The sequence below is a fragment of the Rhinolophus sinicus genome, linkage group LG01 (genome assembly GCF_036562045.2).
Source record: "Rhinolophus sinicus isolate RSC01 linkage group LG01, ASM3656204v1, whole genome shotgun sequence".
NCBI classification, from domain to species: Eukaryota; Metazoa; Chordata; class Mammalia; order Chiroptera; family Rhinolophidae; genus Rhinolophus; species Rhinolophus sinicus.
Genome location: NC_133751.1, coordinates 34,118,910 through 34,144,330, shown reverse-complemented (window position 1 = coordinate 34,144,330; position 25,421 = coordinate 34,118,910). Strand labels below are relative to the sequence as shown.

Genomic DNA, 25,421 nt, shown 5'->3' with positions numbered 1-25,421 from the left:
TTGAATTTTCCGTGTCATGTACTATTTACAGTTAGAGCTTATATGTCCTACTTATTGATTTGAATGCTGGAGAAAATAATAAAACACGTTTTTAGGTATATCATTCTTGGAATATCAAATTCATAATTGTGCTATACTGAAAATTTTATTTGGAATTTCTATTTATTTATATTTAAATGAATAATTTAAGGTTTGTGTCTTTAAATAGTACAATAACATTCATATTTTTTCACATAAATGTTATTTAGAATTTATAAAATGATTCTTATATTAATTATAAATATTTAATTAAAATGAAGCTAAATATTTAAATATTTCAAAAATTAGAAACATTAAACACCAAATAAAGAATAAGTAAAAATGCTGAACAAATGTTCTAATATGAACATAGTCTAACATGTTAATTAATAGCTAAATTCAATCAAAAATTATATCAAAATAAAGAAAACATTTCAGAGAGAGATGAAAATTACATAATCGTATTTTTAGCCTTTCAAAGAATTTTTAATAATATTAGAGAAATGATCCCAATACAACATTAAGAAAGGTTAGATATAAAGACATTTATATTACAGTTTCATACCAATTATATAAGCAGATTCTCAAATAGACTCACACACGTCCATACTGGAAAGAACCACATTAAAATAGTAATAGAGATTATTCTGCGCTGTAGAATTATGGGTGGTTTATTTTGTCTTGATTATTATTTTATTTTATTTTTTTACATATCCCACATTTTCTAATATCTTCAAGTAAAGCCTGTAACTATAGAAAGAGGCAAAAAACAATGGAAGACAAATATAGCCTGATGCATCCACTTTAATTTTAATGGCCTAATAATTGAACAGGACTTCTGGGGACTTTATCCCATGCTGCACTCTGGGGGATGTAGCAGGATACCATCTCCGCACACTCACGGAGAGTCCCTTCTGCCACAGGCCCTCTTCCCAACTTGCCTTGCCTTTCTACTATCTGCAGGAAACGTGGAAAGGTATTGTTCCATGACCTGCTAGAAGGCTTCCTTAAATATATTCTGCCTCTTATTCAGCTTCATTTGCTGGATAGGTTCCATTTCCGAAACCTTCTGGGTGTGCTCTGTATTCGGAGTTAAGCTTTTGAGTTTTCACGTTCCTTCCTCTTTATTTTTCTTGTAACTTTCCAGTTGTTGCGACTGCCTATGTTTGTAGTTTCCTAATTCACACTGTCCACAAAAATCCTCTAGATTCAGCAAGTGGTTTTCTAACTCCTCAAAACTAACCTCTAAATAAGTCAAGTTTGCTGCCATGGTTTGCTGTCACAGATCCTAAACTTGCTGCTGAAGCTCACAGCTGCTGAAGCTGCTCCTGTAACTCTATTAGCCTTGCCTCTTTTCCTCCCACCAGCTGAAAGCATAACCACTTCATTAGCCACCCGCCCTCCAGCACTGCACATTCCTTGGCTCTTCTGCAAAGTGCAGCCCATGTATCTCCATACCTGCTAAGTAATTCTGTCCAGTAGAGTCCTTTAAGAAGTATGGACTATTCTTGTGCCAATTTCTCCAGTCCTTGAAAAGCTTTTTGAATTTTACTACTTAAGTGGGATTATAGGAAGATTGCTATACGTTAACTCTAAATATTTGTATCTGATTTCATTAATCCTTAAATAGTATCCAATCTCAATAATGCATTTTAAAATTCTTTTTTAAAGTAATGAGACATTTTAACTCATTCAACTTCAGCTTTTTGATAAAATAAAGCATTCCCAGTTGTCTTTGTCTTCTTTAGTTTTATCATGCTTAGATTCCAGGGCATTATTGCCTATGTCACTTAGAACACTCTCATTTTCATATTCTGCCTATTCAAAGTCATTTGAATAAGAAAAATAATTATTCTAGCAATAAAAGCTTTGCTTTGTAAATTATAATTGTCTTCCTTCTCTGGAGGCCTTTGTAATTTAAATTTCTTTCTTAACTAAGGCACCTCTGTTCCATTCAAACTATTTTTATATACAATTTCCAAGTACCTCAAGGATAGTGGGAGCTTTTTAAATTTGAATCTCTGCACATCCTCCAAGGGAAAAAAGAACATGCAGATCAATAAAGTTAGATAACAAATTAACCCATAAGTAATACCAACAGCACAATTAGGACAGAGAGAATTCTGTACACTTCAGTTTACTTGAATGGTAAATAACTACACAAGACCACAGAGTGTGTTTAATGCCTGTACTTAAATGGCACTCACACTTGAATGCAGAGTCATTGGCAACTGTGATGCACACAGAAGAGTGCTCTAGGGTCCTAGTGGGGATGACCACAGATAACATCTAATAATATCCATCTTCACAAGTAAAGGTTCTGCACCAGTATAAGAAAGTATACAGAACATTTACTAGGGAGTTAAACAGAATGTACTTCAAAAATGTGGTACCAAAGATGGCAGTGTCAGGCAAGCATCAATTATGGAGGCAATGGAGGATCCTTGAAAATGAGCTCCTAGGAAGCTCAGTGGTAAAGAGCAATAAAGAAGTAGCTGAAAATCAAAGCCATACTGGAATTAGAAAATAGACAAAAATCATAAAATGTTAGACCAGAAGAGATTCCATTAATTTCTACTTGTTGAAGAAATCGCTGTAGCAACAGGAAAGGTTGCTAAGAACTAAGGTTGCCTGAACTAAGAAATGAAGGAAGCCACCGAACCTCACCTCTCTAGAATCTTTCTATTGCTAGTCCCAGAAAAATCAACACAATAATAAAAAACAACAAACTGTGAACGTTGAACCAATGAAGGTAACACAAGAATAAAAGAAAACATGAAAATTATATTTTTAACCAGAAAAAGTTCTCAAAACAAAGCTAAGAAACAAAAGTATAAACACCATTCTGATATGAATCAAATAAAATTAACCAAGCATTTGCAGAATAGAAATAATACCACAAATCAGAAATATAAAGACCCTGACTACAAATGGACAAATAAAAAGAAGATGATAAGATTTGACAAAATTGGGGCCGGCCTGGTGGCTTAGGTGGTTGGAGCGCTGTGCTCCTAATGCCAAGGTTGCGGGTTCAATTCCCGTATGGGCCAGAGAGCTGTGCCCTCTACAGCTAAGATTGTGAGCAACAGCTCTCCCTGGAGCTAGGCTGCCATGAGCAACGGGAGGTTAGTGTAGGCTGCTGAGTGCTGTGGTGAGCGGCAGGCAGCTGGGGAGAGCTGCCATGAGCTGCTGTGAGCAGCTGACCAACGGCCACTGACTGCCTCAGCCAGGTGGAGCATAAGGCTCATAATGCCAGCATGGGCTAGGGAGCTCTGTCCTACTCAACTAGACCAAGAAACAATGGCTTGAACTGGAGTGGGAGTTGGGGGGAGGCAGAATAAGAGAAAAAAAACAATTGACAAAATTAATGAAATGAAAATATAAGACACTAATCCCTGAAGTATAGACTGAATCAAAATATTTAGTAAGAAATTTATGTGTGTGTGTGTGTGTGTGTGTAATCTGAGACATTTAGCAAATAAGATTAATTTTATAGAAATATTCTAGTTAATAACTTAAAAGGAACGATAGAATTAAAATGTCATTATTTACTTATACCTAATAATAGAGCAGCAGTGGTTATTAATGTGACAAAATAAGAGACAGTATAACTTTCTTCATGGAAGAACAGAGTAGCCCTTATATAATAGTCTAAAAGAAAAACATCCTCTAGATCTAAGTAATAATTTACATCATGTAAAGATAACAGAGGATCTTACTAAAGTATACGATGGGGATGCAATCAGTAATATCTACATAGGGGAAAACTCTCAGGACAGGTAAATGTATGTTCTCAAGAAATTAAATGTAAGGGGGAAAAAGAGAGAGAGGGAGGGGTGGAAGCCGCACATCAAAAAGACTTTAGAGATATAGCAAGTAATGGGAAGATCTTATTTGGATTATGATTCAAAAATGTTATCAGAAATTGAAAATTTAAATACTGAGTGAATATTTGATAGTAGTAAGAGATTTTTAAAATTTTGTTCAGGTCCAAGAAGAACTGGAAAATCTAAACAGACCTATCACCAGTAACGAAATTGAATCAGTCATCCAAAACCTTCCCAAAAGCAAAAGTCCGGGACCAGATGGCTTCACTAGTGAATTCTACCAAACCTTCAAAGAGGATCAAATACCAATCCTGCTCAAACTCTTCCAAAAAATTGAAGAAGAGACAGTACTCCTTAACTCATTTTATGAGGCCAACATTACCCTGATACCAAAACCTGGTAAGGACAGCACAAAAAAAGAAAACTACAGACCAATATCTCTGATGAATACAGATGCAAAAATCCTAAATAAAATTCTAGCAAATCGAATACAACAATGCATTGGAAAGATTATTCATCACAACCAAGTGGGGTTCATCCCAGGGGCACAAGGATGATTCAACATCCGCAAATCCATCAATGTGATACATCACATAAACAAAATAAAGGACAAAAACCATATGATTATATCAATTGATGCAGAAAAAGCATTTGACAAGATACAACATCCATTTATGATTAAAACACTTAATAAAATACGTATAGAAGGAAAATACCTCAACATGATAAAGGCCATATATGACAAGCCCTCTGCTAATCTCATAATTAATGGAGAAAAACTGAAGCCCTTTGCTCTACGTTCAGGAACACGACAGGGCTGTCCCCTATCACCTCTGCTTTTCAACATAGTGTTGGAAGTCCTTGCCAGAGCAATCAGGCAAGAGAAAGAAATAAAAGGCATCCAAATTGGGAATGAAGAAGTTAAATTATCACTCTTTGCAGATGACATGATGCTATATATAGAAAACCCTAAAGACTCCACCAAAAAGCTATTAGAAACAATCAACGAATACAGTAAAGTTGCGGCTACAAAATCAATGCACAAAAGTCCATTGCCTTCCTATATACTAACAATGAAATCTCAGAAAAGAAATATAAAAACAATTCCTTTTGCAATTGCAGCAAAAAGAATAAAATACCTAGGAATTAACTTAACCAAGGATGTGAAAGACCTATATGCTGAAATCTATAAAACATTTTTTAAAGAAATTGAAGAAGACAGAAAGAAATGGAAAGACATTCCATGCTCATGGATTGGAAGAATCAACATAGTTAAAATGGCCATATTACCTAAAGCAATATACAGATTTAATGCAATCCCTATCAAAATCCCAATAGCATTTTTTAAAGAAATAGAACAAAAAAATCATCAGATTTGTTTGGAACCACAAAAGACCCCGAATAGCCAAAGCAATCTTAAGAAAAAGGAACAATAATGGAGGTATCACACTTCCTGACTTTGGCTTGTACTACAGGGCTACAATAATCAAAACAGCATGGTATTGGCAGAAAAACAGACACATAGACCAATGGAATAGAATTGAGAACCCAGAAATAAAACCACATAAATATGGACAGATAATTTTTGACAAAGAAGCTAAAAACATACAATGGAGCAAAGACAGCCTCTTCAATAAATGGTGCTGGGAGAATTGGATAGCCACGTGCAAAAGAATGAAACTGGACTGCTATTTGTCACCATGTACCAAAGTTAATTCAAAATGGATCAAAGACTTAAGCATAAGACCTGACACAATAAACTGCATAGAAGAAAACATAGGTACTAAACTTATGGACCTTGGGTTCAAAGAGCATTTTATGAATTTGACTCCAAAGGCAATGGAGGCAAAAGCTAAAATAAACGAATGGGACTATATGAAACTTAAAAGCTTCTGCACAGCAAAAGAAACCATTGACAAAATAAAGAGGCCACCAACTGAATGGGAGAAGATTTTTGCAAACAGTGCCTCCGATAAGGGGCTAATATCCAGAATATACAAGGAACTCATGCAACTCAACAACAAAAAAACAAACAACCCAATTGAAAAATGGGCAGAGGACTTGAAGAGACATTTCTCCAAAGAGGACATACAAATGGCAAATAGACATATGAAAAAATGCTCAACATCACTAATCATCAGAGAAATGCAAATCAAAACCACAATGAGATATCACCTCACCCCAGTCAGAATGGCTATCATCAACAAGACAAATAGTAACAAGTGTTGGAGAGGTTGTGGAGAAAAAGGAACCCTCATACACTGTTGGTGGGAATGCAGACTGGTGCAGCCGTTATGGAAGGCAGTGTGGAGGTTCCTCAAAAAATTACGAATAGAATTACCATATGACCCAGCAATCCCTCTCCTGGGTATCTACCCAAAAAATCTGAAAACATTTAGAGATAAAGACACGTGTGCTCCAATGTTCATTGCAGCTTTGTTTACGGTGGCCAAGACATGGAAACAACCAAAATGTCCTTCGATAGATGAATGGATAAAGAAGTTGTGGTATATATACACAATGGAATACTATTCGGTGGTAACAAAAGGTGATATAGGAACATTTGTGACAACATGGATGGATCTTGAGAATGTAATGCTGAGTGAAATAAGTCAGACAGAAAAAGCAGAGAACCATGTGATTTCACTGCTATGTGGTATATAAACCAAAAACAACAAAAGAACAAGACAAACAAATGAGAAACAGAAACTCATAGACACAGACAATAGTTTAGTGGTTACCAGAGGGTAAGGGGGGTGGGGGGTGGGAGATGAGGGTAAGGGGGATCAAATATATGGTGATGGAAGGAGAACTGACTCTGGGTGGTGAACACACAATGGGATTTATAGATGATGTAATACAGAATTGTACACCTGAAATTCTATGTAATTTTACTAACAATTGTCACCCCAATAAATTAAAAAAAAATTGTTCAGATATGATCATGTTGCTATTTTAATGTTACTTTTTAAAAATATTTTTCTTATAGAGATTACATACCTATGCTATTCCTTTCTAGTTCACAAAGTTAAAACAAAATCACATGGCCTGCCAAAGGTGAAAAAAAAAGGCTTCCCTCTAGAGGCTGCAGGTCAAGTCCCCTCAAGGGATCTTAAGGTCTTGAGGTTGACAAGTAGTTCCCCAGCCTCTGTAGCCCTTAGATATCATCCATGTGGTCCCTCCCTTCATTCCACACTCTATTCCACAGTTTATCCTCACATCAGCTATTGCCAAAGGAAAATTCTCAACTCAAAACTAACTCCACCATAGCTTAATTTTTAAATAAAATGAAATGCTAAGTTTGTTATGGATTTTATGTTTCTCTTGTGGATTTTTAACACTAAACATTTAGTATGTATATACTTTTATACACACACACACACACACACACACACACACACACACAGAGGTCTGACAATTCACCAATTTGTTGCAACCATGTAGCTAATCTTTTTTGATATCAGAGGGATTATTCGTTATGAATTTGTACCGACTAGACAAACAGTTAACCAAGTTTACTATTTGGAAGTGCTGAAAAGGCGGCATGAAATAATTAGACGATCTGAGCTTTTCATCAACACTTCATGGCTCTTGCATCAAAACAATGCACCAGCTCACATGGTGCTATCTGTGAGTGAGTTATTGGTCAGTAAATAAATAATTGTGTTGGAACACCCTCCCTATTCACCTGATCTGGCCCCCAGTGACTTCTTTCTTTACCCAAAGAAAAAAGAAATATTGAAAGGAAGACGTTTTGATGACATTCAGGACATCAAAGGTAATATGACAACAGCTCTGATGGCCATTCCAGAAAAAGAGTTCCACAATTGCTTTGAAGGGTAGACTAGGCACTGGCATCAGTGTATAGCTTCCGAAGAGGAGTACTTTGAAGGTGACCATAGTGATATTCAGCAGTGAGGTATGTAGCACTTTTTCTAGGATAAGTTTGTGAATTTAATTTTGACCTCATACATCAAAATAAAAATCTTCTTCACAGCAAAAGATAACATCATCAAAACAAGAGAGACAACCAACCAAATGGGAGAAGACATTTGCAGACAACACCTCCGATAAGGTGCTAATATACAAAATATATAAGGAACTCATACAACTCAACAACAAAAAGACAAAAAATGGCCAGAGGGCGCAAACAGAAACTTCTCCCAAGAAAGCATACAAACGGTCAATGGATATATGAAAGAATGTTCAACTTCGCTAGCTATTAGGGTAATGCAAATAAAAACCACAATGAGATATTACCTCACACCTCACACCTGTTAGAATGGCTACCATCAACAAGACAAATAATAACAAGTGTTGGAGAGGCTATGGAGAAAAAGGAAACTTCATACACTGTTGGTAGGAATCTAGATTGGTGCAGCTGCTATGAAAGGCATTGTGGAGGTTCCTCAAAACATTAACAATAGAATTACCATATGACCCCCCAATCCCTATCTTGGGAATCTACCCCAAAAATCTGGAGACATTTATCTGTAAAGTTACATGTACTCCGATGTCCATTGCAGCATTATTTACAGTGGCCAAGACATGGAAACTGAAGTGACCTTCGATAGATGATTGGATAAAGAAGATGTGGTACATATACACAATGGAATACTATTCTGCCATAAGAAAAGGTGAAATACTACCATTTGCAACAACATGGATGACCTTGAGATTAAGTTGAGAAAAAGTCGAGAACCATATGTGGGATATAAAACTGAAAGCAACAAAGGAACAAGACAAACCAATATCCAATAAAGAAACAAAAACTCACAGACACAGACAACAGTTTAGTGGTTACCAGAGGGTACAGGGTGGGAGAGGAGAGGTTGTGTGGTACAAGAGGGTAAAGGGGCTCAAATATATCGTGATGGAAGGAGAACTGACTCTGGGTGGTGAGTCCACAATGTGATACATAGATGATGTATTACAGAATTGTACACTTGAAACTTATGTAATTTTACTAACCAATGTCACCCCAATAAATTTAATTTAAAAAGTATTAAAGACTAAGAAAACTTAAAAATGGCATTCAATTTCTACTGAATTCTGATGGGATTTTGATTGGGATAGTACTTAATTTATTTATTAATTTGCAGAGATTAAACATTTAAATATAATTGAGTCTTATATTAATATAAAATAAGTTTGTTTTTTCTAAAGATTAATTGAAATTAAAATTAATTTAAAATCTTCAACAATGCTTTTTAATTTTCAGTTCACGTCTTGAATGATTATCAGTATGACTGAATTTAGTATTTTAATGTTATTTTCAGTTTTCCTCCCTCTCGCTCTCTCTCTCTGCCTCCTACCTTAGATTATTTACCCATTTCTAGATCCACTTTAATTTATATAATGACTGCTTAGGTAAGTGCTCATTTGTATTATTTTCATCCTTGAAATGGAAGATAATGACAGCCTTAACTTTTCACATCCTATTTAGAGTTAACATTGTGCCACTTCAGCTATGATCCTGAATCTACAATAATATAGATATATAACCCCCATCACAACATACTTTACATTAAAATTCTTATATGTAATGCATCTATATACTATAAAAATGATGACAACTATTTTTGCTTTAGACAACAGTATGCATTTAAGACATTAAAAAATAGTATTTTTAAATATATAGATATTTGCTATTTTAATACTTTTGTTCCTTCTTTTGAAGATCTAAGTTTCTTTCTGATATCATTTTGCTTCTGAATAGACTGAATGATTTCACTAAGCACTTCCTATGGTAAACATGTTTAGTTCAAACATATAAAATGAAATCATATAAACATAGCTACACAAAGGAACCAACAATAAAATCTGTATAAAATCTAAAACCAAACAAAATTTTAAAAATTTCTCATGATGCCCTAGATTTCCAGTTACATTCATTTGCTTAAATCATGGCATAATCATGTATCTCTCCTGCTCTCCAATCTCTTTATTATACATAGGTATATGTGAGTGTTGACATATCCTCATGCATGTTTTTTCCAGTTCGCATATTCTCCGTTTGTTTCTCCAGGTAAGCTCAACTCTTCCTGTTTCTTGTAGATGTGAATTCTGTTCTCAGAAATTCTTCACAATTTCCAGCTCTTCTGGAAGCTCAGGTAAGGCCTTGTTGCCATCATTCAAGGGAAAAGTCAAACATAGAGATTTCTCCAGTGTTTCAGTACCTTCAACACTATGGAATATTTTCAGTTTTCTCTAAAGGACTGCTTCCCAGTCCACAGAATGAAACTACCAATATCTTTAACATCAACTTCTCTGTTCTTCACATTTCCTAATTATCCTTTTCTCTCTACATCAAGCAGTTTCTTAATGAGGTCTTTTACATGGAAATTCAAATGTCTGAGATACTCATGATCTTCAGGGTAAAGAAATGCTTTGAAGACTTTTATCTTTGATCTATGGTGGCTAAGATGTGGAAGTCTCACAGCCCCCGTTTCTCTCAATGCATGTTTACACTTCTTGGATATTCCAAGGCTATTTGTTTACTGGCGTACTTGGTAAAAATGCTTTATTTTTGGATGCTAATATGGAAGAATCCTCAGTTTTAATGACAAAAATTTTAGTATCCTCTCCATTACCATACTTGACTGTTCTCTTTAGTAAATTATTTTTAAACTTATAGAATATTTGGTTTCTCTTAAATATCATGATTTTACTTTGGTAAATTAAGTGAACATACCTAGGACTAGGTACAGATATGAATGAAATAATTGGATTTAAACATGTATATGTACACAACATTCTCAAGTTAAAATACGTAACAATTCAGTATCTGAGGATACCTTCTATGGAAAGTCTGTAAAATATTGAAACATAATGATCATCTCCTTATATAGGGCCAAGGAGTCTTCTTTATATATGTATGTTTCTGTTAGAGTTTTGACATAGTTCAATGTTGTCTTTTTTGTTCTTTTAATATCTAAGAAGTTAGCACTTTGGTGTGTAGATAAAGTAGTCAACTCCTAATTTGAAAATGCCAATTGTATGGAAATCTCAGGAAGGGAGCACTGAGGTACCTAAGTGCATTATTCAAATGCATCCTACACATGTTTTATCACTAGATAAGTTTATTTAACCTGGCAAATTTCAGAAGCATAAGCAAAATAGGATCCATTCTGTCTTTCTCTAAGATATTTTTCTTTCATTGTTTCCTTTAGATGCAAGGGATCAATTTTCTTCTTTATTCAGCTCACAAGAGTACTTATCGCTTGTTTTAGTATAATATTTTGGTAATGATTTGCAGTAAAATCATTTGAGACCTTTTCATTTTGTCTACTTAGATAATGATTATCAAATTGTGCTTGCCTTTAAATTGTGCATATCAATTCCATTTATATTACAACTTCATGAGTTCTTGTTATTTGCTGAAAGGATTTAGACACTAGATCAGAAAAAAAGCTTTTGCATTGTAATCACTAACTTTAATGTAGACTGATTTATATATGTGTTTCATGAATATAGACTGATTTATATTTGTGCTCTTTATGTGAATGAAATGTTCCTGATATGAGGGCATATCTACTATTGATAATGATTTTCCAGTATGATTAATTAATTACAATATACAATTTAATTCATAGTATTTTCACAGGAAATGACTACTATAAACTTTCCAGTGATGTTATTTTTTACAGAAAGCAATTTGTACCACTTTTTCCTTCAGTTATTTAAATAGCGTGGAGTATCACTTAAGAAATAACCCATGTTTTTCAAGGTTGTTTTGATATTAATACGCTTTTACAGCAAAGTTATTCTTTAAGTTGTTCAGCGACTGTACTTGAGAGATACCCTATCCTTTTCTGTTTAACACTTTCTTGTGATTCACTGAAGTCTGTGACTGAAATGAAACAGAAAGAGACTATCAAAACTGATAATGTTAAGATCGACAGGTATGCTAAGAAAGTAAGTCATGGTTGAACTTAGAAGTAATCAACCAAAGTCGCTGAATCCAAAAAATGCTGCTAACATCAAATTGAACTGTTTTTTGATACTACTAGTAGCAACTAGTAGTGTTGGAAAATGACTGACTAGGTAAATCTATACTAACTTTATTTTCATTGAAGTCATAGATAGATGATAAATATTGTGTAATATATATTTTATATATCACAATTACAATTGCTATGTATCACATTTCGCAATATAATACTTAAAAGAAAAATATTCTCATCTCATCTGTCTGCATTCCCAGTTCTACTGTGACAAGGCACAATTTTGAATTGTTATTTATTTATTCTGGTATTTATCTTGATAGTTCTAGATAATAATTTTATACAGATGTTTGTGATCTGTCAATTAAAGATGAACATTTAGCTTCCTTATCCTAACACAATAAACTGCTCTCTCTCAGTTTACTCTTTAGCTATATCACACTTTCTGATTGAGTCTGTAATTACTTTCATGGAATATTACCAAAAGTAGTATACCATGATTCTTTTTTCTTACTTGTGTGCAACATTGCAATGTTTGGGTTTTCTTCTAGGATTGCCTTATTTTTCACCTGCAGAGTTTCCCAAACACCAATTCTTCATCTGTTAGCTCTGCCTCAGTTCATGGTATCCAAACATAAAAAGAATTAAAGCTATTTAAAATCATGTATTCTCATTTTTGTATAATAAAGTTGCAAGTTTAAATAATATCAGTAACAAATGTGTATTTATAGAGGTTTAAAAAAATATCTATATGACAAAAAGCACATTACACCATCAAATCTCCAAAAGAAAACAAACAACCTTCTACTGGCATAAAGAAATTATTTGTATTTTCAATATCAGGCATTACTGGCCATTTATACTATTGAAATACACTGCTATCAAAGTTATATTCTAAGTATCATTCCATGTGAAAATGACATCAAGAAAAATGTTCTGCTAAAGCCTGATCATTAATAGCAAATAAGTATAATATGACAACTAATCTAAGTGAAGTCTGAATATTAACAATTTTGATAGTCTCTTTCTGTTTCATTTCAGTGACAGACTTCAGTGAGTGGGATCAGTAACTTACATATTTTGAAATCATGTTTAGAAAAACACTGCTTATTTGAATTTGATTTTTTCAATGAGCATCCATTCACTCATTGTGTTAATTGAGTAACTGCTATCTAGTAAACACTCTAATAGACCATGAGGACTTAAATATGAAGCAGACCCTCTCGTTGCCTGAGAATATTAGAGTTCAATGGGAGAAATGCGCAAGCAAACACATTTAAAAACAGAAATATTATTGTTAGAAAGGTGGCAAAATTATGATGTGGAGACAAAGTGGTTTGACTTGTAAGAATTGGAAAGTCTTAATTGAGAAGGAACACTGAACTGGGTAATAAATGTATGTATTAATAGAAACATACCTCATGAAGAAAAAGGGAAGGGGATTCTAAGCAGAAGGTAGAAAAGGCTATGTAAAAACACTTAATGATTAAAAATAAAAAATGGATTGCCATGATTAAGACATCAGAAATTCATCGTGACCTAATCCCAAGGTTGGTGAAATGGACTTAAACATTATTAGCTATAAGTAGTGAAAGTATGCAAAGCTAAGACATATCAATTTTATATTAAAATTAATGTAAATCAGTATAAGTTTTAAATACTGCAGTTTCAAAGTCAGAATTATTATTTATTCACTAATTTTCTATGTATTAAACAGATTTGTTTGTTTTCTATAGATTAGCTAATATATTCATTGTGCTAGTTTTATGAGTAGGACATTCCCATTTGTGCTGAGGGTAGAAGTGAACTGTTCCTTTTCTTACACAACTTACAATATGATGTAAGAAAATTAATCTAGGTCCATAGAGGAACACAGAAGATGCTGATGAAGAGGACATTTTAAAGGGAGGCAGAATGGGAGACTACTGCAGTCACTCATCTAAGGAAAACTGAAGACCTGAACTAAGTTCAAGACAATAGGCATGTTAAGAATGAGCTTTATTTGAAACACTTTTCTGAGTTATAATCAACAGAAACTTTTGGTAGGTTCTTCATGGAGAGGTGAACAGTTGATGTAATTTGGAGTTACTGAGATTTTTACCTCAAAACAAATTTGGATATGCAGTCTAAAAACTTTCTAATTACATTGTTTAACTTTACACAATCGGTAAAAATTTTTGGTGCATTTTTTGAAAACAACTCTTACACACTTTGGTCCAAATTTAAAATGGCACCTGCATTTTTATAATTGCAAAGATGAAAGCCAACTTAATTACTCCTACAAGAATTTGTATTTCCTGGTACAAGGGGCCAGATGGATATTTGAGTTCTGACTAGCAGAAGTAATTGAGCAAAGTAAAACAAAGCAAAACAAAACAAACAAACATTTCATTTTTCATGAAAGATTCATTACTCGGTAGTATTCATAAAATTCCCAAATAATTTTCAGGTGATATAGTAAAAATAATTGTCTCAAGTCTCAAAATGGTTTTGTTTTGTTTTGTTTTTTTAATAGAAAAGGACACAGGAATGGCATTTAAAATGTTCTAACATTTTAAGAAAAATAAATGAAATGTAACATAGTTTTCTGAATATATATCATATGTAAATAAATGCTCTCAGTATTACAGATGGTAATTATTCAGCCCTCAGTATCTGCAAATTTGTATAGTGTGTTTTCATATGCATATACTCGATTTCTCAGAAGATTTTTTTTTTTGCAGAAACTTTTTTTTCCCAGAACTTGAACTAAAAAAGCTTCAAAATTTAGAAATTAAAAGGCATTAAATATCATTTGCCCTAATCCTTTAGCTTTATAGATGTGCAAAGAGGAATGCAGAAGAACAAAATTCCTACAACTGAATGAAATCATTTCCCAAGGACAGGTATCTAATGACTACAGAGCTCAGACTAGAACCCAGATCTACTGATTCCTTATCTCTGAGCTCCAATGCTCCTGTATTTTAGTAACATTTCTCCAAAAGATTATGAAATTTCTAGTCCAAACCAGAACTTTAATGTAAAAGTGTAAGCTATTTCATCTCTGAGCAACCAGTTTGACAAAGTTCATTAAGACGAGACTATTATTGAAATTATTCATCTTTTCAAAATTTGAATTTCTCTTTTATAACATTAAAAAGCAGTTCTAAATTACCCCTGCAATGTAATGTTATATTGCATCACCCTAATTAAAGTAACTCTGCTTACCAGGTCTAAAACTTTATTTTGTTTTAGTGTTTTTTTGAATCACTCAATACTCTTTTTTTTTTTTTTTCTCTTCAAATAATTATATTTCTTTATTTAGGCTCTTTATTAAATGTATAGGTGCGGCATTGGTCAGGAAAATTGTGCATGGTTTCAAGTGCACAATTCTATAATACATTATCTATATATTGCATTGTGTGTTCATCATCCAAAGTCAATTCTCCTTCCACCACCATATATTTGACCCTCTTTACCGTCTTCTACATTTTCCCTTCCCTGCTTACCCTCCAATATCCAATAAACTGGTGTCTGTGTCAATAACTTTTTTCTTGCTTGGTTTGTTTTGTTCATTTGTTGCTTTCAGTTTCATATCCCACATATGAGTGAAATCATATGGCTCTCAACTTTTCAGTTTGATAATACAAATATCTAATAACCATACTTAAAGAATTATAATGCTTTGTGTAGGATTGATAGTAGTCTCCTGAATAGAAAGCAAATTTTAGCAAAATTCTGTTATTCATAGAATTTGAATCCCATGATAAAGTAAACCCTAAGTATAAATATGGTTAATAAGTGAGCCTTTCAGCTCGAATATTATAGGCCCTCCTTCAATATAAAGTAGAATACAAAACAGTATCTTTATGTTTTTTCTCATGTTTTTACTTTTAATTTAAAGTTTCACTTTGGCTGTATCGTGCTATAAAGTAGTTCTTAGTCATGTATAATAGCAATTCAAAAAGATTGTGGCAAACAACATTCAAGTCTACCAAATAACATGCCCTGAGTTTGAAGGTAGTTAACACATTTTTATATCTGAGGAAAAACATTGAATTTCATTTTTAACACTTTAAACATAGATCAAAACAAGGCTGGATTAAAGTTAATATAAATCACAGCAGAACTGGAAATAATAGTATACTACATATGTCACTGTTAGCATTTCTGTCAGAAATTGTTTTAAATGTCAGAAATTTTGAAGATGCTGTGTGTATTGAAGAAGGAAACATATAATCTTTTTTTTTTCATTGAATGGTGAGTGCTTTATGGATCAATAAGCCACCCGTCGTCATGGCAAAGTTGAAAAAAAGCTTACTGAAAGACTAGTATGAGAGGTGAAAATAATTAGATCAGTTTTTGTTTCTAATTTCTAGCTTGTGTTTGTTTAAATGGGATTATTAATAGCCTATAGTTTTAGAATCAGCCATTTCTGCAAAGAGTCCTGGCTCCTTTCACTGGAGAGTCATATTAGATGCCTAGATCAGGAATACAGGTATGTTCCCTGCTACTGGTGTGTCACTGTTTCCAGGACTTCTTATCATACAGAGTAAGGTAAGGTGTGTGTATCTATAAACATTTCTATATGTAGCCATATGTATTCCTATTAAAATGATATGAGTTCATACTGATGTTTTCAACCTAAACCATTACCACATGGACTATCCTGACCCTGACCTTCTTTCTTTGCTTATCTGGAATTGTAAGCTCCCACTCCAACTATGAGAAACCTGGCTCCAATGATTCAGGATTCACGATGTTCAATTTCAGTATACATGCAGAGTGGCTTCAGAACTATTAACTGATAGTAAACAACTTATGAACTAGAGTATAGTTTATGCACAATTATGTTTGTCTTTATGATTAGGATTTCCACTCATTAACAAAATTATTTAGTCAAGCAACAGTTTCCCCCACTCTTCTTCTGTTTCATACACTTACAATAAATGTATATACTTTTGTCACATATAGCGTATCACTCTGGAATCTTCTGGCCTACTAAATAGTACTTTTAATATTGCCGTACATTAAGGTTTATTCTTTTTTAATTAAACATATTGGAGTGACAATGGTTAGTAAAATTACATAGGTCCTTTTTTATGTAAAATTCTATGTCTTGACAAAAAATTAGGATAATATATGCATTATTACAGTATCACACAGAATAGTTTCATCCCCTAAAAATTCCCTAAGCTTCATCCAATCAATACTTCCTCCCCACTCACTCCCTGGCAAAAACAAAAAACAAAAAACTGATAATTTGATAATTTATTACATCTAAAGTTTTTCCTTTTCCAGAATATCATATAAATTGAATCATGTATTATGTAGCCTCTTAAAACAAACTTTTTTCATTTAGTGTTACCATGGAATATATTTCTCCACCCTTTTAACTTTAAAGTATCTAAAAGTTGATACTTAAAGTTTGTTTTTAGCAGATAACATTGAGTTGGGTCTTTTTTTATTATTATTATTTACTCTGAAACTCTGTCTTTTAATTGTATTTAAATCATTAACATTAAAATTGATTATTAGTATAATTAAATTACCATCTAATACTTGTATAACTTTTATTCTATTTTTTTCTTCTTTGTCTGGTTTTAATTGTACATTTTGTATGATTCCATTTTCTCTCTTTGCAGCATTTTGATTAGATTCTTTAAAAATGTTTCTTTAATAGTTGCCCTTAAGCTTACAAAGTAATGTTTTCTTTTTGTTTGTTTCAGGTGTACAAAGCAATGTACTAGTTAGACATTTACACCCCTCCCAAAGTGATAACCCCATTCCTCAATCTACTACCCCTCTGCATCATATATAGCTGTTACAATGTAATGTTTTTAACAAATCTAAGTTTACCTTCAAAAAAACACTGTAACACTTCACACATCATGTGTCTGTATTAGAGTACTCCATTCCTCCCTCCCACTCTTTGTGGCATTCTTATCATTCTCATTATTTTGCCATATGCTCTAATCACTGTATGTATGTTATTATTACCACTTTGGAATTTATATATTAGGTTCATTATAAGTAAGAAAGTTAACTTTTTTCTTCTTTTTTAAATTAAATTTACTGGGGTGACAATGGTTAGTAACATTACATAGGTTTCAAGTGTACATTTCTATAATACATCATCGATATATCACATTGTGTGCTCACCACCCAGAGTCAGTTCTCCTTCCATCACCATATATTTGACCCCTTTACCCTGTTCTACCATCCACCTACCCCCTTACTGTCTGGTAACCACTGAACTGTTGTCTGTGTCTATGAGTTTTTGAAAGTTAATATATTTTTTTAACCTTTAATTATTCCTTCACTGATGATCTTCCTTAGTTTCTGTGGATGTGAGTTTCTGACCACTATCATTTTTCTTCTCACTGAAGAACTTCTTTTAACATTTCTTACAGAGAAATTCTGATGATAAATTTCCTCAGTTTTTATTTATCTGAGAAGCTCTATATTTCTCCTTCACATTTGAAGGATAATTTGTCTGGGTTAGCATTCACAGTTTTTTGTTTTGTTTTTTTTTAACATCAAATATTTCACTCTTGTTAATTTTTACTCGTGTACTTTCACATTAGAAGTTTATTTTAATTTGTATCCTTCTTCCCTTTCTGGTAAGTTATATTTTCTCTCTGGCTTCTTACAAGAGTTTCTCTTTTCTTTGGTAATCTACAGTTTGAATATGATATGCCAAAGTATATATGTTTTTGGTGTTTACCCTGCTGAGTGTTCTCTGGGCTTCTTGGTTCTGTGTTTTGATGTCTGCCGTTAATTTTGAACATATCTCAGCCATTACTACATCAAATATTTCTTTAGTTTCATTCTACACAGGCATATCTTGTTTTATTGTACTTCGCATTATTGCACTTTGTAGATGTTGTATTTTTTCAAATTGAAGGCAAGACACTCCAGCAGCAAAAAGATTGTGGCTGTTTATTGTGATACTAGTTTTATTGCAGTGGTCTGGAACCAAACCTGGAATATCCCTGAGGTATGCCTGCATTTCTTCTTGTTCTTGTATTCCAATTATGAATGTTTGCTGCTAAAAAATGTCCTACAGTTCTTGCATGCACTGTCTTTAAAAAAATAAAAATAAACATTTTTCTGTTTGAATATTATTTTGGGATGTATCTCTTAATCTATCTTTAGGCTCATTGATTCTTTCTTTGGCTGTCTTAAGTTTAATGATGACTCCAACGGAGGAATTCTTTATTTATGTTACATAGGTTTTGACTTCCAGTATTTTGATTCTATTAGCGTTTCAATCTTTCTTCTTATATATTTGCTTTTGCAAGTTGTCCATATTTTTCAATTAGAGCCTTTAACATGGTAATCACTGCTACTGAAATTCTCTGAGAATTCAAAAAGCTATGTGTCAAGTCTGAGTCTGAAGATTGCTATCTCTTGTGACTATATTTTTTCTTGCCTTTTGGTGTGTATTGTAATTTATTCTGAGACCTGAACAGTTTTATCAGGTAATAGAAACTGAAGTAAATAGACCTTTAGTGAAGATTTATGTCAAGCTGGCTATGAGTTTTTGTTTTTTTAAATATTTGCTATCGTTAAGTGCCAGAGGCTTCAAATTCTTCTAAGACCCTTACTTCTGTCTACCTTTTTTACTTTGAACTTCCCTAAGCACTCCAACTCAGCATCTGTGTCTTGCATCTCTTTCAGCTATATCCTACAAGTATTATACTGCAGTCCTGTTGACATGGTAGTAAGGTGTGTAAGATGGGGAAAACTCTCTAATCTCATGATTAAGTATGACTTTTATGAGACTGTTTTTTGATAATGCTGCCCTTAAGTTGTGAAATTCACCTATGTTTCTTAGCTTTACATTCCCACTTCAGTGAGAAACGAATGCTATAGTGGCTGCAGTGGTAGGAATGTCCTTCTCCTATTTGGGATAAGGTATGCTAAGGTCTTTCCCCTATAGAGTGAGCCTTTGTTATTGAGAATGCTCTAGGAATATTTCACAGCAGTTACAGTTCTGTTCTTACCAGAGTCACAAGGGGATCTTTTTCATCTCTTCATTGTCAGAACCTGGTAGGGTTGGTGGCAATAAAGCACATAAATGTGTGAGGACCTCCTTAAGGCTGTGGCCTCCAATGCTGTCTCATTCGCAGGCTTGCTCACACTCAGCCTCCCAAAATTTGTTAATTTTACCACTGAATTCGATTTTGCTTTAATTAAGCATATTTTGACTTTGACTTTTTGGGTCCACCTATTTTTCATGAGTTTGCAGTGGTTTGCCAGAGACATCATTGGTTTTCTGTTTAGTTTAAAGTGAGTCACTGATTTTCAGTTTGTCCATCTTTTTCTGTCCTTGCTGTGAGGACAGAAGTGATGATTTCCGAATACTTCACATTTTGAACTGAAAACAGGAAAAGCAGGAGGTTGAATTTTAAGGGCTACTGTGTAGAGACCAGATTACAAAAGGACAGACATGGAAGCAAGTGTGACCTTACAGGGCTGTGAGGCATTTTGACAATATTTCAAAGGAAGTCTCAAAAGGTGCATATGGTTGAGAGAGAGAGAGAGAGAGAGAGAGAGAGAGAGAGAGAGAGAGAGAAAGAGAAATCAGAATGGTATCAATGTTTTTAATCTGAGCAACAGAAGAATAGAGCACCATTTATTCTCATTGGGGGAAGACAGAAAGAGGTAAATAATTTGGGGTGTGCAGGGAAAAAAAAAGAGGCAAAATGAGGCCAGGAAAAGACAACAAAATATCAGAAAGTGATTACTCAAAAAATTATCTGAAAGGAAATGTTGAAAGTAAAGGGCGTAACCTGGAATAATAAGTTAATTGTGTGAAAATATAAAGGAATATTTGGAAAGATAATTGGTTATTGAGAACTAAAAAATTTTACCCTAAAAACTGATTTTATCATAACTTCTATGGATGAAGAAGGGTAAAAGTAATTAAATTTGAACACAGAAATATCTTGGAAAACAGGGCTGTTCTCACTGTTCTATTGTTCAGCAAATTATCACTTAAGATATACTTTCTCTTTAGATTCCCCTAAAGTTGTAAATGTAAAAAAATAATCCTCACTACACACTGGCTATGTTAAATTACAAATTTTATGTTTCTTTTTTCCAACACCAAAATTTCAATTATACTGCAATAATTGTAGTTTGTATTGTGATGTAGTGATTTCTGTAAATCTGATTATCATGGTGTCTTTTAGAAGCTTTCTAAAATTTCATCTGTAAATTTGAAAGCAAATGGAAAGGGTACACTACAATGAATAATAACTGTTTAATGAAGCTGAAACTTTGTTCCAATCTTATTTTGAAATCTTCAGCAATAGAAATACACCCTTTTAATTATTTAACTGCACCAATTCCTGATGTTATTTAGAGGCTAGAGACTCTTTGTGCATTCTTAAGTTTAACACATATGGCATTTAATTTGCATAGAGAACTATGAAACTTATGGAAAATATTAGGTACATATTCAAATACAGCATTTTGCTAATGATGTCCAAAATACACGTTGAAACATTTTTATGATTTTGTAAAATTCCAATACAACATGTTTGCATTTTATATTATTTAATATGTAACTTTACCAACTAGATAATTCTCTATTTCTTGTTCCAAGTATTTTCTGTCATATTCATATTCAGTACTTCCTCTGTGATTGGAAATATAGGCATGTATCTGGATGAGCTTAAAGGCATTGCTATGAAGAAAAAAGAGACACAAAGGGGCTGAAATAGATAAACCTCAGCAGTGAAATGGACCAATGACTTGAATGCTGTGCTTTTTTCTCTTTCTCCCTCTCTGCCTTTCTCAAAATAAATTTTATCTATCCTTATTCAGATGTTTTCAATCCCCCAGTTCTCATGGGAAAACAGATCAAATAATATGATAAACTTTACAGTCCTATATTTAAGAAATGGGCCACAGGGGATTTATAATTCCTGAACCCAACCCCACAATCTTTAGAAGGGATTCCACTCAGTCCAGATTGGGTACGAGTTTGGTCCTAAAACAAACAACTGTGACATAACTTGATAATGTTGAGTTGGAGCAGCACTAATCTCCTTTCAGCCTTTGCCTTGGGTAGGAGTGATAGAAAGTGTTATTTTCAGATGGTACGGGTGATGATATTTCTAAAATAATATGAGTGATGAAATAATACATGTGTGGAATAGTGTGGGCTAGCAAATTATTCACTGTGATATTCTCCTCTGGTTAAAATTAAAATTAAAACAATTACATTAAAATAAAATTAAAACAAGAATTGATTTCAAATTTTCCTAACAAATGATAAGAGCAAACTAAACTATAAATCACTGTACTTCCAAGAGGAGGGGAGATTGGGTGGATACCTATTTCCAACTACCAAATATAGACTATAAGAGACAAGGTGGGTCAGAATTCATGTCATGGCATCTTAAAAGAAACTTTTACCTTGATAGTAACATAGATGGGTGAAGATACTCTCAGAAAGATAGCCTATGTAAAGTGGGTTATTGTGAATTCAGGTGCTGAATGTAAAAGTCATAAATGATAGGTGGAGATAAACACATCAAAATATTTTAGTGTCAAAATACCTGGGAAATGATTAATACTTCTCTACGAAATGCATAAATTCATTCCTCTGCTTCTTATGAATACTTACTGTCAAATTGTAACATTGTGTGTGTGAGTAGGTATGTGTGTATGTGCACACAACACACACATGCATATATGAGGCTAGATAAATCTTCAGAACTCATGGCATTCATTCATCTCCCAATTTCCTTGAAAGAATCAGGGGATATGATATCTCCGGCCTTGTTCTTTTTTCTCAGGATTGTTTTAGCTGTGGGGTCCATTGTTGTTCAATACACATCTGATGATTTTGTGTTCCATGTCTTGAAAAAATGCTATTGGGATTTTAATGGTGATTGCATTAAATCTGTATACTGTTATGGGTAATATGGCCATTTTAATTATATTGATTCTTCTAATCTGTGCACATGGGATATATTTCCATTTCTTTGTGTATTCTTCAATTTCATTTATTAATGTCTTATAGTTTTCAATGTATACATCCTTCACATCCTTTGTTAAGTTTATTCCTAACAAGTTTATTCTTTTTGTTGCAATTGCAAAAGAAATTGTATTCTTTTTTTAATTTCTTTTTTTTCTGAAATTTAATTGTTAGTATAAAGGAACGCAGTGGATTTTTATTCACAGTGGCCAAGACATGGAAACAAAAATGTCCTTCAATAGATTATCGAATAAAGATGTGATACATGTATACAATGGAATATTACTCATCCATAAGAAAAGATAAAATGCTGTAATTTACAACAATATGGATGGATCTTGAGAATATCATGCTAAGCAAAATAAATCAGACACGGTAAAAGGGCTGAAACATATGGTGATGGAAAGAGAACTGACTCTGGGTGGTGAACACACAATGTGATATATAGATGACGTATTACAAAATTATACACCTGAAATCTATGTAACTTTACTAATAATTGTCACCCCAATAAGCTTTAATTTAAAAAAAAATAAAGAAAAAATAAAGAGCTATTTGACTTCACTCATATGTGAGATATGAAACTGAAAGCAAGAAATGAACACAACAAACAAAAAAAACTTATAGACACAAACAACACTTTAGTGGTTACCAGAGGGAAAGAGAGGTGGAAGGCAGTAAAGGGTAAAGGGTGTCAAATATACGGTGATGGAAAATTCCATTTTGCGTGGTAAGAACACAACGCAATATACAGAAGCTGAATTTTAGAATTGTACACTTGAAACCTATATCATTTTATTTACCAACGTCACCCCAATAAATATAATAAAATTTAAAAAAATCAGTTTAAGATGTGTGAAAGGGGATATACTTAGTTTTAGAGACAGGTTTCTTTTTATATCTTGTCATTTTAATACAATAATTGACTTTGGGTATGCTACTCAACTTTTCTATGCCTCACTATTCTCATCTACAAAAAGGGACTAATAATATCCTCTTAGGAAATGTATTCTTACAACTACATAAGACCATGTTTTTAATGTTCCTGGCAGTCAATATGTAATCAGTCAAATGTCATTGTTGTGATTAACTTTATCATTCACCATCATCATAATCATTAATTACTTATTAAGTCATCACTATGAGGCAGGATCATAAGCGATGCTGGGAAATAATAATAAATTATTTAATTTTCTTTGTTCCAGTTGCTCATATAGCAAGTTTCATCTTCTATCGAATAGCCCTTGCTAGATCTGAACCACAGAATTCTCATGAATGACCCCGTTTAAGAGATGTCGGGTTAACATTGCAATTCATATGCCAGAAATTTAGAACAACTGCTGCCTGTTATGATGTGCCCAGATTCAAGTCTTCCATTACGGACTCTCATCTTTACAAATTTTGGTCGTCATTGATTTGTTCTAGGCTGTTTTTCCTTTTCCTCTTTTTGTCCACAAAGCTCTCCCAGTGTTTGAACAAAGTTTTTAAACCAAACACAGAAGTTATAAATGAACAAAGGTACATTTCTCTTACTTTGGATGAGAATACTTCTGATTTTATAGGCGTTTTAAAATGTTTCTCTGCCTGGGGATCAAGCAACCATTTCTGACTACCATTTGGTTTTTGCAGTCCCATTGCACTGATATACTGTAAGCAGTTTTAAATGTTAGTTTCTTGGAAGGTGCTTGTTTTCTGCTATCATAATAACCTATCTATAATGAACCATGACTTGTAGTTATGCAAAGTCATCAGCCCCAGTAGTTTTATTGGCTTTCTCTGTCTTCCAGAACAAGGCAACATTAAGAAATGAGATAAAACTCCAACAACAACAAAAAATCACAAAATATTATTACTATATGTTTTTCTTCCCTGCACAGGATATCATCAGATATCATAAAGAAAACATGGTGCTACAAATGCTCATTTCCCCAATCAATTTAGAAGTTAACATATAGTATTTCTTCTTTCCTACAACTGTAACAATACATTGGAAATAATAACTTACTTTCATAGATGTAATATATATGAAATCTATATATATATACAATCTATATACATATATATACAATTTGTATATAATACAAATTATTGTATATAATTTGTATATAATACAAATTATTATATACAATTTGTATATAATACAAATTATTGTATACAATTTGTATATAATACAATTATTGTATATACTATATATACAATCATGTATATATATATATGTAATCTATATATATATACATAGATTTTGTTTAGTATCTTTTATAACACTTATACATCCACTTAACTAGATACATGCAACTGCTTTGTACTTTGCAGTGCTTGGTCATTTATAATTGTAATGCATTTATGACAGATTACAATATATATTACTCAAATTGTATTACTTCTAAAAAGTAATATGTTCTGATAGATTAGTTTATCAAAAATATTCTAAATTACAGACATATATTATTTTCTGTATCTTTTTCCTCATAAAGCAATAGAAAATAAAATAGGTAACTTTAAAATTGATATTATTTGTAGAACTTACACTTTATATTTTAATATGATTATTTTTATGTTCACTTCAAGATGTATATAAGAAGTTCTCTTCTTTTACAGATAACAGTGAAAAGTAAGGTTATTTGCTTTACAAAAATAAGTTATTGTATTTATCGA

General features: G+C 32.9%; 1 pseudogene; it reads right to left on the bottom strand.

Moving 5' to 3' along the window:
- Positions 1-828: 828 nt before the first annotated feature.
- The window catches only part of LOC109449040 (dysbindin), a 185,231-nt pseudogene continuing 160,638 nt past the window's right edge, over positions 829-25,421 (bottom strand).